Genomic DNA, 14,778 nt, shown 5'->3' with positions numbered 1-14,778 from the left:
CCTTAGCCGGTTGAGCCCCAGGCGCCGAGCCGTGATGTTGGGTTCTTATAGCAGGCTCTGGCTGTAAAGCAAGATGGTCCTAACATCATACATGGCAGACCACTTGTTCTTCAGGATGTCCAGGCAGATGTTACCCTAGGTGTCCACACTGGGATACAGCAGGGCATGAGGAACTTCACTGCAGGGCCATGGTAAGGGTAGCCACTGGGGAACTCTAGGGAGACCTTATACTTCGGGACCTCATATAATGTGCCAGCTGCTCCATGGATGGTTCCTACCCATTTGAAAAGGTTGTCTGATTCAAGGAGGGCAGAAATTCCTTTCTCACCAGACAACATGAGGGTCATCAGCTCATGCTATATACAGCCTTTTGCCCATGGGGTCCCAAGCAGCACCCCTCCTGGGCTTGGCTCATTTATGGACCGCTGTGATGTTGGGCATCAGCTGGGTTGAGGTTTGGGAAGGCTATTGGGGCAGGTTTGGCAGGGAGACGGGAACTCTGGAAAACAGGGCCACAAATGCAAATGTATGTGGTTTCTGCCATTTGCTGGCACACAGCTCTTAAAACCTTTGGAACCTCTAAGGTAATTTTTTTGTATGCTAATGAATGACTGGAGCCTGGGGCATCCTAATTAGGGTAGGGATAGGAGCTGGTTGCCAGGTAAAACCACCAAGTGAGTAGGTGCTGAAACTTTCAGCCACACCTCCTACCTGACCTCCAAGGAGGGAAAGGGGTTGATGGTTGAGTTAGCCACTAATAGCCAGTAGTTTAATTAAACATACCAACATAAAAAAGCCTTCATAAAAATCCCAAACAACAAAATGCAAAGAGCTTTTGGATTGCTGAATACCTCAAGGCACTGAGGGGATGGTGCACCCAAAGAGGGTGTGGAAGCTCTGCACCCTTTCCTCATACCTTGCACTATACATCTCTTCCATCTGGTTGCTCCTGAGTTATTAATATATCCTTTTCTTTTTCTTTTTTTTTTTTTTTTATTGAGTGGTAACTGTGTACATTGATGCACTTTGGGGGAACATATCCTTTTAAAAGAGCTAAAGTAGACCTTTCATTTGATCCTAAAATCCAACTACTAGGTATCTACCCAGAAGGAAAAAAAAATGATTTTACTGTAAGGACATTTGTACTAGAATGTTTATTGCAGCTCAATTCACAATTGCCAAGATGTGAAAACAACCCAAGTGCCCATCAACCCATGATTAATAAGTTATGATATCTACGTTGCATCTTACAAGGATATATGTGAAACTTACTAAATGTAGAATATAAATGTCTTAACACAATAACTAAGAAAATGCCATGAAGGCTATGTTAACCAGTTTGATGAAAATATTTCAATATAAAATATTGAAATATTCAATATAAAATATTGAAATATTCAATATATTCAATATATATTCAATATTTCAATATAAAACCAGCACATTGTACTCCATGACTGCATTAGTGTACACAGCTATGATTAATAAAAAATAAATAAATTTTGGTGTATATATACCATGGAATCCATTTATTAAATGGATTAATAAATTAGGTATATGTATACCATGAAATACTATTCAGCCACTAAGAAAGATGGAGACTTTATATCTTCTGTATTTACCTGGAAGGATTTAGAGAACATTCTTTTAAATAAAGTATCACAAGAATGTAAAAGCAAGCATCCAATATACTTGATGCTGGGTGGTGCCTATGGCTTAAAGAAGTAGAACACTGGCCCCATATGCCAGAGGTGGTAGGTTCAAACCCAGCCCCGGCCAAAAACTGCAACAACAACAAAAAAAAACCAATATACTCGATGCTAATATGAAACTAGCAGATGAACAACTACACACCCACATGAGAGAAAAACACAATTAAATTCAAGAGCAGAGGAGGGGAGTTTGGTAACCTCTCATTTAACAGGTACAATGTAGGCGTGTATGGCAAACCTACTGGGTGAAGGGCTTAACTACAACTTGGACTTTACCTAAGGAATACAAACAACCTGATTGTTATGTACCCTTATATTAATCTGAAATTAAAACATACATATATATGCAATTTTAGAATAAACTGGCAACACAATATGTATACTGTTTTCCTGGTCCTGTGAGCTACTCTAGCAATTTATCAAATTCTACAAGGGGGTCAGACAGAAATCGAGGGTTATGTAGGGATCTACTACTGAAAACTGGCATCTGAAGTGGGGGCAGTCCGTGGGACTGAGTCCGTACTAACTCTGGTTAGTGTCAGAATTCAGTTGTAGGACACCCAGTTGGTGTCTGTAGAGAATTGGAGAACTGCTTTGTGTGGGAGAAACCCCTAACACATTTGGTGGTAAAAGTGAAATACTAAAAATAGTAGAGGAAAAAAGTTTTTTCTTTCTTTTTTTCCTTTCCTTTTTTTTGCAGTTTTTGGCCGGAGCTGGGTTTGAAAATGCCACCTCTGGGATATGGAGCCAACACACTACTCCTTGAGCCACAGGCACTGCCCAAAAGTTTGTTTTTTCTATGCACATAGTACAGGTTTATAATTAACCTCGTTTATTATTTCAATAAAAATCATTCTTTTAACTGCCTTTCATCACTCCTTTCTCTCTTTCCATGAGTAACACCACCATTATTTCAATTACTTAATAATACACATGCCAGTAATAACCCAGTGCAACTGAATTACATATAGTAAAAAGTAATAGATAATTAGCAACAAGATAAAATATCAAAGTCACTATTACTTGGGCATCATTATGGTACTAAGAGATATTTTCTCCATGGGACAGCACTATAGGAACTTACAATTAACCATATAAGAGTTAAGGTAAACTTAACAAAGTAGTAAAGAGAAGGGTTTGGGTGTGGTGGCTTATGCCTGCAGTCCTAACATTCTGGGAGGTCAAGGCAAGTGGATTGCCTGAGCTCAGGAGTTTGAGGCCAGCTTGAGCAAGAGACCCTGTCTCTAAAAATAGCTGGGCGTTGTGGCAGGGCCTGTAGTCCCAGCTACCAGCCTGACCAATAGAGATACCCTGTATCTAAAAATAGTTGTGTGTTGTGGCAGATGTCTGTAGCAGGGGTCCTCAAACTTTTTAAACAGGGGGCCAGTTCACTATCCCTCAGATCGTTGGAGGGCCAAACTGTGGGCCCCAGGACAAGTAGGCTGCTAAGAAGGACAGGCAGCGACGGCAAAAACACCCATCGGGCCAGATAAATGTCCTTGGCGGGCCACATGTGGCCCTCGGGCTGTAGTTTGAGGATGCCTGGTCTATAGTCTACTACTTGGCAGGCTAAGGCAAGAGGATTTCTTGAGCCCAGGAGTTTGAGGTTGCTATGAGCTATGATGCCAAGCTATGGCACTCTACTGAGGGTGACGAAGTGAGACTCTGTCTCAAAAAAAAAAAAAAGTGTAAATGGAAGGATTCTCATAAAGTTTTTCCAGGTTTTATTTCTCTAGAGTCTACAATGGTGAAATTGTTGGAATGGAGAGCAAAAGATCCCCAAACACCTAAACTTAGCCCATGCTGTCTTTCAGCCATCTGCATTTACATTGTAGAGGTAGACATGACTGTATGTTATTTTGTTTTAATACAACCTCACAGATGCCATTTCCTCAGCTTAAACATCCCTATTTTCTTCTTCAGTTAGTCAACAACTCTTACTGGGCCCTAAAATACTCAGTTACAGCATTACCTTCTTCAGGAAGCCTTTCACGTCTTTCCTTCCACTTATACGTTTTTACAGCATCTCTTTTATTTATTATACTATAATTCTTAATTTAGTCATATATTTCTACCTGCAAGATCCTTTAAGGCAGCAGTTCTCAATCTGTGGGTAGCGAACTGTATTAAAGGGATGCAGCATTAGGAAAGTTGAGAACCACTCTTTTAAGGTAAGGACATATCATATTCAACTTTTTTCTCTCTCAGCTTTCAGAATAGTATATACCTTAATAATGATTGAGTGTTCTTAAAATTATTTTAAATTCAAGTAAAAGTCATGATAATACTATCAGATTTTGGTTTTATGATTTATAGATCTGTGTTACTTGCTATTCTTTAATGTCTATTGAAAGTCCCCTATAATGATATATTTTATATGGAAAATATTAATTTTTTAATAATCAGCAAGGCTAGGGAGAACCCTAGGTAACACAACGCTTTAGTCTGGTTTTTATAGCAAGTGAGAAATGAATACAATATCCAAGTTGTTCATTTTATTATTTAGTTCTCAATTATTCCCAAATAGAGATTCCTCTAAGATTCATCTATAATAATCTAAAGCCTGCTCTTAGCAGCACCCATGTTCAGTGGTTAGGGCGCTGGCTACATACACCAGGGCTAGCAGGTTCAAACCCAGCATGGCCCTGCTAAACAACAATGACAACTACAAAACAAAAAAAGCTACTTGGGAGGCTGAGGCAAGAGAATCGCTTAAGCCCAGTAGTTTGAGGTTGCTATGAGCTGTGATGCCATGGCGCTCTACCGGTAAAGGGCAACATAGTGAGACTACCTTAAATAAATAAATAAATAAAGCAAGCCTGCTCCTACCAGTGCTCAATAAAAACTGAACAACTCAGAAGTTAAAACTAGGCAGAAAGAAAGAAGTGGCATGTTTATTTCTGTGGGTGTGCATATCTGTATGCGGCAGGGCAACTTACTAAGATTTTTATTTCCATTTTGGTCTCCATTTATTTTTCCTTTCCTCATTCTAAAGGCATAACCATGTCTTCAGGCTTCATTATTATGGAAGATTTGAGTTACTGAGTGGAACACAGAAATTATTTATAGAGAGTCTGCCCTTTAACCTTTTTTTTTTTTCTAGAAGTTTGAAATAAAGGCAAAGGCTCTGAGAACAGTGAAGAAAACTGGAAAAGAGCCTCTTAAACCCAACTTGCCCAAATTGGAAAGAATGGAGCAATACCAGGGATACTAGTGACCTGAATCTTATTCCCTGGTTCTGCTCTAAAGAAATGGCAAGATCTCAAAGGAGAATGGCTACACTGAGCACTTTAGGAAGCTACACTGCAGGGGCTCAAAATTTAGGGGCTCAAATTCAGCAACAACTCTCATGCCCAAGCATCATCTGACTTTAAGGACATACAGGAACTTCAGTAAGGATACTGATTATGACCATGATAAACTCCAGATAAGTGAGCTCATCCCCTTGTATTCTTTTCTTCTAAGAGTTCCTTAGAGTCTTGTGCTACTCTTTGGATGGAGAAGACAAAGGAAGGAATGGAAGGGAGATACATTCTAGAGACTGATATGAATCTCCATCTTACCAGGCTAGGCATTTCAAGTCAGATGTCATTTAATGTATAGGAAATAAAATGTTAATAATTTTATACTTCTTACGTATATGAACTGTGGTATTATCCAACTAAACATGACAATATGGATTTATGTTTCTAATATACTTTAATAAACATTTCCATTGCTCATTATTTATATTTTTGCGCCTCCTAACACCTAAAAGTAGAATGATTAAAATGGCTACATTTTGAGGGTGGCACCTGTGGCTCAGTGGGTAGGGCACCAGCCCCATATACTAAGGGTGGTGGGTTCAAACCTGGCCCCCACCAAACTTCAACAACACAAAAATAGCTGAGCATTATGGCAGGCGACCGTAGTCCCAGCTACTTAGGAGTCTGAGGCAAGAGAATCACCTAAGCCCAGGAATTGCTGTGAGCTGTGATGCCACAGCACTCTACCGAGGGTGATAAAGTGAGACTCTGTGTCTAAAAAATAAAATAAAATAAAACAAAATGGTGCATTTTGAAAGTCTAAAATGTTTTTCTTTGGAATGAAAACAATGATGGGTTTATAGGCAGAGTTGATTGTTGCTGCCAATAAGTTCATCATCATAGAAAGTATAATATTCCAGGATAAATTTATAATTTAGATTCAGGGACTAAAAACAAAATATCTGATGCAGTCAGGAGAAAAAGCAATTTCATTAAGTGTTCCCTAGGAAGGCCTATCCATAGATAGAGATTGATGACTCCTTTGGGAAATGCTTCACATCCCACAGGCTAGACTAAATGTAGGTATTTAATTGGTATATTTTATTTAAAAAACAAAACAAAAGGCTAAAGGATTCCTAACATTCTAAATCCATATAACACAGCATTGCTGGTTTAGTTGAAAAGCTTACACAAGGCTCGGCACCTATGGCTCAAGTGGCTAAGGCTCCAGCCACATACACTTAAGGTGGCGGAATCAAATCCAGCCTGGGGCCACCGAAACAGCAATGATGGCTGCAACCAAAAAATAGCCAGGCGTTGTGATGGGCGCCTTAGTCCCAGCTACTTGGGAAGCAGAGGCAGGAGATTCGCTTGAGCCCAGGAGTTGGAGGTTGCTATGAGCTGTGATGCCACAGCACTCTACCCCAGGGGTATAGCTTGAGGCTCTGTCTAAAAAAAAAAAAAAAAGAAAAGAAAAGAAAAGAAAAGCTTATATAAAGAAAAAAAATTGTCATTCATCATTTTTTTCTCCCACAAACATCTCTATAACAAACTTTAATTTGATTGCAACCCTATCTCAGCAGTGAGAAGGGAAAAATACTTACACTCTTATGGCAAAGTCTAAGATTTCAGGTCATCATTAATGTATAGAAACTAACAACTACATTTATAACTGTATGTACAGACATATTATTTTCTCATTTTTTCTCCTTCCTTTCTTACCTTCTACAATTTGGAAAAGTATTTTAATCTTCATTATGGCACAATATAATGAGTTGCCTGAAATATTAAGCTCTATTGCAAAATAGAAATAATTTGCTCTTATTAAAAATGAGATTTTTGATTCATTTTTAAATTTTTTATAGAAAACCTTCAGTAGTTACATTATAAACAAATACAATGTAATTTGTTCGAAAAGGGATAAACATTGGTAGTTTGGTTTCTCGATTATTGATTAATGCCATGGTGGTGGCTCCTGTTGATCATATTTGTGGGGTTTTGTTTGTTTTGAGACAGTCTCAATCAGTAGCCCTGGGTATAGTGCTGTCATGTCATAACTCATAGCAACCCCAAACTCCAGCTCAAGCAATCCTCTTGCCTCAGCCTTCCAAGTAGCTGGGACTACAGATGCCCACCACAATGCCCAGCTACTTTTTGGTTGTAGTTGTCAAGGTTGTTTGGCAGGCCCGGTCTGGGTTTGAACCCACCAGCTCTGGTATATGTGGCCGGCGCCCTAGCTGCTAAGCTACAGGCACCAAGCCAGGTTCTACTTTTAATTCTAGTTCTTCTTGCTATTTCTGCCACATCTGTGTTTACTTCCTCCATTTAAGTCTTGAATCTTTCAAAGTCATCCATGAGGGTTACAATCAACTTCTTCCAAACTTCTGTTAATGTTGCTATTTTGACCTCCTCCTATGAATCACAAATTTTTTTTTGAAGAAAGTAAACGTAAGTTTTATTTCTTAATTACTTGCATTTGAAGTTTTTTTATTTATTTATTTATTTTTAAGACAGAGTCTCACTCTGTCACCCTAGGTAGAGTGCAGTGGCATTATCATAGTTCACTGCAACCTCAAATTCCTGGGCTCAAGCAATCCTCTTATTTCAGCCTCCCAAGTAGCTAGTACTACAGGCAGGAGCCACAATACCTCGCTAAATTAATTAATAATTTATTTATTTGTTTATTTATTTATTTATTTTTGAGACAGAGCCTCAAGCTGTCATGCTGGGTAGAGTGCTGTGGCATCGCAGCTCACAGCAACCTCCAACTCCTGGGCTTAAGCGATTCTCTTGCCTCTGTCTCCCAAGTAGCTGGGACTACAGGTGCCCGCCACAACGCCTGGCTATTTTTTGGTTGCAGCCATCATTGTTGCTTGGTGGGCCCGGGCTGGATTTGAACCCGCCACCTTAGGTGTATGTGGCTGGCACCTTAGCCACTTGAGCCGCAGGCACTGAGCCTAAATTTTTTTATTTTTAATAAAAATGGGTCTTGCTTTTATTCAGGCTAGTCTCAAACTCCTAAGTTCCAGCAATCTATCCACCTGGGCCTCCCAGAGCACTAGGATTATAGGTGTGAACAACTACACCTGGCCTCATCTTTAATAGACTATTTTATAGAAAAGTTTTAGGTTCACAGCAAAATTGAGTGGGAAGTATAGAGTTCCCATATACTGTTTGCCTACACACATGCACAGCCTCTTCTACCATCAGCCATCCTAGCTCCAGGCAACCACTAACTTGCTTTCTGTCTCCATATATTTGCCTTTTCTGAACATTTCATGTACATAAGTTTATAAATATGTAACCTTTTGCATTTTGCTTCTTTCACTTAACATGTTTGTTCATAGATACTGAAGCACATATCAATAGTATGTTCTTTTTTTTATTACTTAACAGTGATCCATTGTATGAATACTTAGAGTCTGCCAAGGTGGGGCCTTATATTTCTTTTGTGTCAGAGAAAAGGAATCCTCAAGAATGCCAATAATTAGAGGCAGTAAAGGGAAAAGGGAGATGGATGAAATTATGGGAGATAAAATCTGTTCCTAAGAAAGACAGGAAAAGTCAAGTTCAGCAAATTAACTATAGCTAGAGCAGGGTTCCTCAAACTTTTTAAACAGGGGGCCAGTTCACTGTCCCTCAGACCATTGGAGGGCCAGACCTAGGGTGACCAGATTTTAACATTTGTAAAGCAGGACAACATGGGGGTGTGTGTGGGTGGGGCGGGGATGGGGGAAGGTGACTGGGCAGGGCAGTGCCTGACAACAATGCAAACTTTGATAAGCAGTTCTCCACAATCACTTCTCAACAATTATTTGTTATTATTACAGTTTAGCATTATAAAATTAACAAAAATAATATAAAACTCATATTCTGGCGAAATAGCCACATGGCAGCCAAAAATCGTATATTCTCCTCCTCTTCTCCCGCCTGTTAGTGCATTCTTTCCAAAAATCGGAACTTTTTAAAAACGCCGCAGGACGTGGGACAAATTGTTCAAAAGCAGGACTGTCCGGCCAAAAGCAGGATGTCTGGTTACCCTAGCCAGACCATGGGCCCCGGGATGAGTCAGCTGCTAAGCAGGACAGGCAGTGGCGGCAAAAACACCTGGTGGGCTGGATAAATGTCCTAGGTGGGCCACATGTGGCCTGTAGGCTGTAGTTTGAGGACCCCTGAGCTAGAGGAACTGGCCTTGGATATGGGAATTCAAATTCTTTCCATTGGATCCTCTGACCTGGAGGGTGGTACTGGCAGCCAGCTGCTGTATCTATATGAAGAAATCTGGACTATTTTTTCTAGTTGTACAGGGGGTTGCCAATACATTACATAATTAAATAGTATAGCTAAGTATAAAGTACTTTTAAATAATTCATCTTATGACTTCTGGCAAAAAAAATTATAAAATTTAGCATATGCATTTATTCCTTCTCGTTACAAAATGATAACAAAGTAATTTAAAAGGTTTAAATTCTCAAGGACAAAGCAAACAGAAGAGAGAGAACATGGTATGTGGATAAAATATATCAATAAATTTTTGGAAAAGGGAGAACAAACGGAGGAATGGTATCTGATTTATCAGGGTGGAGGAAGCTATAACCTTATGGAACTGCAAAGGTGAACACTGATGATAAGAAAGCCAATTCACTCCCAAAGAATCTGGGAAAAGCTCAGACCTTGTAAGTACCAAGTGGAGGGGAAGCACAAAGTGAAAAACAGGATAAGAGTCTATGTGCATCGTTGACTGCCTTCCCTATTCCTAGGCATACAATGCCAGCAGTTAAGTCCACACAGCCCAGCCCTGGTTGGGAGAACAGTCATTTTTCTTCTAAAGAAACTGAAAAGGCGTGTTCTAAACTTAAGGATAGAGAGTAGAGATGGGACAGAGAGTGGAGCTAAGATAGACTGAAAACAAGGGATTTTGTGAAATGCCAAATGATGTGACTTTAATTCCCCTAACCACTTCCACCCCACCCCCACCACCAACGTAGAACACTTATACTTTATTGTCTAGGCAAGAAATAGGATAAGTCAGGCCAGACATGGTGGCTTATGCTTGTAATCCCAGCACTCTAGCAGGCTGAGGTGGGAGGATTGCTTGAGGTCAGGAGTTTGAGACCACCCTGAGTAAGAGCGAGACCCCCTATCTCTACAAAAGATAGAAAATGTAGTCAGGTATGGTGGTACATGCCTGTAGTCCCAGCTACTTGGGAGGATAAAGCAGGAAGATCACTGGTGCCCAGGAGTTTGAAGTTGCAGTGAGCTAAGAGGATGCCACTGCACTTTAGCCAAAGCAACAGAGCAAGACTGTCTCAAAAGAAAAAGAAAAAGAAAAAAAGAAAGAAAGAAAACAAAAGAAAGGATAAGTCTTCTTTTTCTAGTTCAATTTTTTTTTTTTTGAGACACAGTCTCACTTTGTTGCCCTGGGTAGAGTGCCGTGGCATCATAGCTCACAGCAACCTCAACCTCTTGAACTCAAGTGGTTCTCTTGCCTCAGCCTCCAGAGTAGCTGGGACTATGGGAGCCCACCACCAAATATTTTTAGAGATAGGGTCTCACTCTTGCTCAGGATGGTCTCAAACCCATGAGCTCAGGCCATCTGTCCACCTCAGCCTCCCAGAGTGCTGGGATTATAGGTGTGAGCCACCATGCCCAGCCTAGTTCAACTTTTAATTTTAATAAAAACAATGCTAGCATATAAACTAAAAAAAAAGCAATTACTAAAGCTAAATTGAGTTGAGATTCAATCTAAGAAATTGGTTAAGCCTTTTCTGAAGTCAATGCATAAACCTAGAGAAAAGTCTTCCTCATAATGATATATGGCCACATCTCCATCCTAACAAGCAAAAGTGAGGCTTACCCACAATAAGTTTTATTCCTCAAAACAATAGTTGCTAGCGTGGATATGGAGAGAAAGGAACTATACCCTATTCGTGGGAATGTACACTAGTATAACCTCTCTGGAAAGTTGTATGGTGATACCTCAGAGAATTTAAAGTAGATCCACCACTTGCACCCAAATGTTTATAGCAGAACAATTCACAATTTCAAAGATGTGGGAACAACCCAAGTGCCATCGATACATGAGTGGATTAATAAAATGTGCCATATGTACCATGGAGTATTAGTCAGCCACAAAAAAATAGTGAACTAATAAACTTTTATAACAACCTGGATGAAACTGGAGACCATCCTCCTAAATGCAGTATCACTAGAATGGAAAAACAAACACCACATGTGTTCACTTTTAAAATGGAACTAAATGATCAACACACGTGTACGTTTAGTTGTACAAATTCAATGGAAATCAAGCAGGTGGAAGGAGGGAGGAGGGTGCTGGTAAATTCACAACTAACAAGTACAATGTACACTCTCTGGGGGATAGACACAGTTATAACCTTGACTCAAACTACACAAAAGTAATGCATGTAACCATAACATTTGTACCCATGTAACATTCTGAAATAAAAAATTAAAATTAAAAAAGTTTTATTCCTAAGATCTCTTAAACAGTTTTAAATGAAGATAGACAGTACAGACTACTCAAAGTCGTGAGACATGAGAAAATTCCTCAAGAGCAAAGATTAAAATCATATGTCAAAAGAGCTATCTGATATTAAAATTGCTAAAATAAGGCATTCAACAGAGGTTACAAAAGTCCCCAGGAGGAGAGCAGGCACGCTGGCTCATACGTGTCATCCCAGAATTTTAGGAGAGTGAAACACTTGAGGCCAAGAGTTCAAGACCAGCCTGAACAACATAGAGAGACCCTGTTTCTACAACAAAAAACGAAAAACAAACAAACAAAACCCAAAAAGACAGTTGGGCATGGTGATCTATGCCTATACTCCCAGCTACTTGGGAGGCTGAGGCTTAAGCCCGCAGTTCAAGGTGACAATGAGCTACAATCTAGCCACTGCACTTCAGCCTGGTGACAGAATGAGACATTTTCTCTTTCAAAAAAAAAAAAAAATCCCATGAAAGAACTACACATGCAATGTAAAATATGAAATAAAAGATAAGATACATCTAAAACAGCTCACCTGTACCTCAAATGGCTAAGGAGCCAGTCACATACTCCAGAGCTTGCAGGTTTGAATCCAGCCCCAGCCTGCCAAACAACAATGACAACTACAACCAAAAAATAGCCAGGCGCTGTGGCGGGTGCATGTAGTCCCAGCTATTTGGGAGGCTGAGGCAAGAGAATCACTTAAGCCCAGGAGTTAGAGGTTGCTGTGAGCCGTGATGCCACAGCACTCTACCCAGGGTGACAGCTTGAGGCTCTGTCTCAAAAAAAAAAAAAGAATTCTTCTAAAATCATTCTAAGGGAATTAACATTTGACTAATACTAGTTTCAGGACAGAGCAAAGAAAGGGAACCATGTATAGGCGAAAGGCTTATATACCTCTGGCTCAAAAAGCTGTTTGAGAGAGAGCAGTGAAAAGACTTTGTGCAGGCATACTTGTGAGAAACTGAGGCAGAATCTCATATGGCCAGGTTGGTTGTGGGCGTAAAACCCCTCTGACCTAAGGTTGGCCTGGTCAGTTGCAGGCGTAAAAAGCCTGACTTAAGACCCACATGGGAGTGGAAGCTTGTAAACAAGTTTTCTGTATGTCTTAGAAATTTCTTAATTATGCTTTGTTTAAAATTGAAGTTAACTGACTCCAAATGGTGAGGCCAGCAGGGCAGGTATTCAATCCACCTTCCTACTCCAAGCCTCAGGCTTCATCAGATAAGAACAAAAGAAGTAATGGCTGACAACATGTTCTCCATTAAGTTATGTTAAAAGGATTATGTTCAGGGTGGCACCTGTGGCTCAAAGGAGTAGGGCGCTGGCCCCATATGCTGGAAGTGGTGGGTTTGAGCCCAGCCCTGGCCAAAAACTGCAAAAAAAAAAGGATTATGTTCAAAGGGATTCTGTTAGATAAAGTGATATCAGTTAAACGGTAGATTACTAGGAAGGAGCTACTCACGAGATAGTCACAAGATGTTTATTCATGAGCTGGATTATGGGATATTAATGAATACTAATGAAGTCATTACTGTACAGTGCGCATGTGCAGAGGGATTGTAATGAATATGAATGAGATATAGCTGTTACTGTGCACAGCTAACTATTTAAACCAAGAGTAAAGAAATCAACTTGCCACTCACCATGAGAGAGCAGTGGTCCCTGGCTATTTAAGCCAAGAGAAAATTAATAAAGTTGTCACATGCCTGAGAAAGCTGTGAACCCCTTTATTTAAATATACAATTTCAATATGCAGATTTATGCTCTGCGGCACTGCTTCTCTGTGAGACCCTAACGGCAATAAATAGATATTATGATCGCCATTTTACAGACAAGGAAAATTAGCAATATAGATGTTAATCTAACACCTAATAAGTGACAGGCCGGAGTTCAAATCTAAGCAGTCTGGTGTCCTAATTCACACTTCCAACTATTATGTACTGCTGTCTCTCTATCAAAAAAGATAAGGAACTTCACAAGTAAGAGGACAGATTTAGGCCGGGCAAGGTAGCTTGGTTTGTTCAAAATGACAAGAAGTAGCTCATGCCTGTAATCCTAGCACTCTGTGAGGCCAAGGCAGGAGGACTGCTTGATCTCAGGAATTCAAGACAAGCCTAAGCAAAAGTGAGACCCTCATATCTACAAAAAATAGAAAAATTAGCCAGGCACTGTGGCATGTCTATACTCCCAACTCCTTGGGAGTCTGAGGGAGGAGGATCACCCAGGAGTTTGAGGCTATAGTGAGCTATGGTGACCCTACTGCAATCCAACCCAAAGCTACAGAGCAGAAATCTTACTAAAACAGCAGTTAAGGCAAATTTAAAAATACAACAACAGATTTTTATAAATCAGAAAGTAGATGACAGAGTGGTAACCAACTTAAGAGAATAGAAAAAGCCAAATCCTAAACTGGCAGTGAGGAAAACTGAGAGAGCCAAGTCCTAAACTGGCAGTGAGAAAAGCAATATATACCACAGAATCCTCTAAAGGCACAAGAACTGCCAAGATGAAGTACCTGTAGAACTGGCCGTAAGTGGAGAATGGGATGGATAAAATAAGAAAAATTGAGTGAAAGCTATTTCAGAAGCTGTTATATCCCTAGATCCCCTTCCTCCACATGACCATCTCTCTCTAACTCCCCAGTGCTAGTAGAAGTCTGTAGTTTATTTCCTGGAGAGGATAAAACAGATAGTCTCTTTATTAGGGGATACCAGGCACAGCTGAGGACATAGGTACTATCCTGAAAACCAAGAAGACTAAATGACCCTATGGGTTCTTTGTTTTGTTATTTAGCAGTTTCTTTTTTATTTCAGATTAATATGAGGGTAAAGTGATTAGGTTACAATATTGGCTTTTTTTTTTTTTTTTTTGAGACAGAGTCTCACTCTGTCCCCCTTGGTAGGGTGCCATGGTGTCATAGCTCATAGCAATCTCCAACTCTTGGGCTAAAGTAATTCTCTTGCCTCAGCCTCCCAAGTGGCTGGAAGAATGGGTGCCAGCCACAATGACTGGCTATTTTTAGAGATGAGTTCTCACTCAGGCTCAGGCTGGTCTTGAACCTGTAAGCTCAGGCAATCTACCTGCCTCAGCCTCCCAGAGTGCTAGGATTACAGGTGTGAGCCACAGCACCCAGCCCAATGTTGGCATTTGTTAGGTAAAGTGCCTGTTGTAGTTGTGCCCCTCTAAATGACCCTATGTATAGGTGAACATTAAATTATATATATTTTTTGAGACAGAGTCTCAAGCTGTCCCCCTGGGTAGAGTGCTGTGGCATCACAGCTCACAGCAACCTCCAACTCCAAGTCTCCTGCCT

At 40.2% G+C, this 14,778-nt stretch overlaps 1 protein-coding gene and 1 pseudogene across 1 annotated transcript in view; both read right to left on the bottom strand.

The window, feature by feature from the left end:
- LOC105887546 overlaps positions 1-426 on the bottom strand; it is a 738-nt pseudogene extending 312 nt beyond the window's left edge.
- The window catches only part of PPM1E (protein phosphatase, Mg2+/Mn2+ dependent 1E), a 189,247-nt gene that overhangs the window by 70,700 nt on the left and 103,769 nt on the right, over positions 1-14,778 (bottom strand). The window lies entirely within an intron of this gene.

The sequence above is a fragment of the Otolemur garnettii genome, unplaced genomic scaffold (assembly GCF_000181295.1).
Source record: "Otolemur garnettii isolate 467f Iridium unplaced genomic scaffold, OtoGar3 scaffold00094, whole genome shotgun sequence".
NCBI lineage: Eukaryota > Metazoa > Chordata > Mammalia > Primates > Galagidae > Otolemur > Otolemur garnettii.
This window is presented reverse-complemented; position numbering and strand designations above follow the sequence as displayed.